At 48.1% G+C, this 2,590-nt stretch overlaps 2 pseudogenes; both read left to right on the forward strand.

Moving 5' to 3' along the window:
* Window positions 1–823: 823 nt before the first annotated feature.
* Window positions 824–2,113, forward strand: LOC119345004 (annotated as a pseudogene).
* Window positions 2,114–2,465: 352 nt separating this feature from the next.
* The window catches only part of LOC119345005, a 16,819-nt pseudogene continuing 16,694 nt past the window's right edge, over window positions 2,466–2,590 (forward strand).

A 2,590-nucleotide genomic window follows, 5' to 3' on the forward strand; every position in this document is an offset into this window, starting at 1 on the left:
ATAAACCTAGCACGGGAAAAAGAGAAAAATGTGCTGGCCCAACAGCTACATCGTAGTGGAAAATGCTTCAGCGGGACAGAAGAAACTCTCGCGTGAAGTGACATATAGTTGACGCGCATTTTTTTTGAGGAAACATATTTCGTGCCAAACGGACCTGATAGTGGACCATCCCTATATAATGCGGATCAATTGTAGCCCAATTGGTGCCTGGTGTTTTTTGCACACACAAAAAATGGGACGCAGCTCCTCTGACGTACGGCGCACTCGCTGACGTGTGGACCCGGACCCACGCGTCAATGGCCCAACGTCAGGTGGCCGTACGTCAGGGGATCCGGCTCCCAAAAAATGACCTTCAAAGTGGTATTTTTTTAGGAAAACAAAATAACCGTGGTACTATTTTGGAGCCCTAATCCGAATTGTGGTGGTTTCTTGTATTAACTCAGGAAAAGGTGATCGGCATACGGATGATTGGGTGAAGTTTGCTCGTGCTTGTAGAGTCAAAGAATTCTAGAAGGATGTCCATGGTGGCATATGGCCATACTTTGATTACTTTTGTGAAACCGCAGAATAAATATGGTTCAAAGACCAACCAAACAATTTGATCTTCCCTTCTCTCTCTTTTTGTGGGAATTTGACCTTCCCTTCTTGTCCATCATTCTTTTTCTGCTCGATGTGAAGTCTATAAATTCCTCTGCCGTTCCACCCTCCAAGAGTCACACAAACATCCAAAACACTGAGAAAGTGCAGGCAGGGACAACCAAGAACACAAAGCTAGCTAGCTACGCGCAAGGTTTCAGCTGATCAACACACGAGCTAGGGAGGGATGGTGCTGAAGACAGGAGAAGACCTGAAGCTGCTGGGGATCAGGGGGAGCCCGCACGTGCTGCGCGTGCGGCTCGCGCTCCGCCTCAAGGGCTTGAGCTACGACTACGTGGAGCAGGACCCCAGGAACAACCACAAGATGGGCGACCTGCTCCGCCACAGCACGGTGCCGGTGCTGCTGATCCACGGCGGCAAGCCCGTCCGCGGCTCCCTCAACATAATACTATACGTCGACGAGGCCTTCGCCGGCCCCTCCCTCCTCCCCGCTGGGCGCTGGCTGCCACGCCCGTGCCGTCGCTCGCTACTGGGCCGACTTCATCGATGACACGGTACTGTGCATTACAAACACTTTGAATGCATGATCGTTGTTAATTTGATTCATCGATTGCTTTGTGCTCTTTTACCATGGTTCTAGTTATACGTTGTAATTCATCGTGTGTTCGTTCGATGGCAGCTCGTTGAGGCGATGTACAAGGCGGAGGGCAGGAACCAGGCGGCTGCGGCGATAGAGGCCCTAGAGGGTGCACTGAGAGAGTGCTCCAAGCCCTTCTTTGGCGGCGACAATGCCGGATATGTGGACGTCGTTCTCGGGAGCCTTCTTCCATGGGTATGTGCCGCCGACGCGACGTGGGGTACCGAGACCTTAGACCCCGCCATGACGCCGCTCTTGGCCACTTGGAAGGACCGCTTCAGTGCGTTGGACGCGGCCCAGGGGGTCATGCCGGACATGGGGAAGGTGGTCGGCTTTGCCACGATGATGCCTGCTAGCCACCCTAAACGATCAGACCTGACGCTTCATGTGCTTACGGTTTTTTTTATGATTCTAATTGTGTGTATTACTTGGATGGCACTATAGAGGCAACGTTGCACCAAAGGGTGCCATCCCTTTGAGACCAATAAGAGAGAATATATATCCTAATCCTAAATGAAATATGGAAATAGCAGTCCAGGTGGTTTTTCGTTCGGGACCCATACGCTTGCTCGGACTGACAATTAGTTTTTTTAAAGAATATAACATTTTATTGATAAAGTATAATCAAGATAGAGTGCCTCCCGGATACAATCCGGGGTTGCATGAAAAATAGAGTCGCTGGGGGACTCACAGGATCTAGTTAGAATATGTGCCACGACATTCAACAAACGATTTACATGACTAAAGCAAACAGATGAGAAGAACGAGACCAACTCCTCGATATCAGCAGTGATGAGCCCCACCGGCGAGCAATCAACCGTCGAAGCATTGGTTCTCTGGATAATTGACAAACAGTCTGCCTGGAAAAACGGCCCTTGAAAATCCTTCCTCACGGGTGAGAGCCACCACACGCTGTAGCGCCAGTCAGGGGCGGAGCCAGGAATTTTGTGGAGCCTGGGCAAGTTTGAGCCGAAGTGTCCATTACAAAAATTAAAATCGAATTTTTGGAGCAAGTCTTTTTTCCTTAATACATTTTTTTCAGTAGACACCACAAGAACAGGATTTTGGAAGATCTCGCAAATTTTAGCTTTTTTGCTAGAAAGTACTTAAATTAATTTTGAATCAAACAAAATATACATTATTTAACCCTTTTTAGACACAAATCTTTGAATTCTAGTGGTCAACACACACCAATCCTTTTCCTAATGAGCGGATTTGAGTCTAACCCACCATGGCCATAAATAACATTAAAAATCAAGCTGGCAAGACAGGTAATTGATCCTGTGAGCTCGAAAGCACTGCCACTAGAGTAGGGATTAGGTTATATTAAAATGTGCATACAGGTTCTATTAAACA

This window comes from Triticum dicoccoides, unplaced genomic scaffold (assembly GCF_002162155.2).
Source record: "Triticum dicoccoides isolate Atlit2015 ecotype Zavitan unplaced genomic scaffold, WEW_v2.0 scaffold19820, whole genome shotgun sequence".
Lineage (NCBI taxonomy): Eukaryota > Viridiplantae > Streptophyta > Magnoliopsida > Poales > Poaceae > Triticum > Triticum dicoccoides.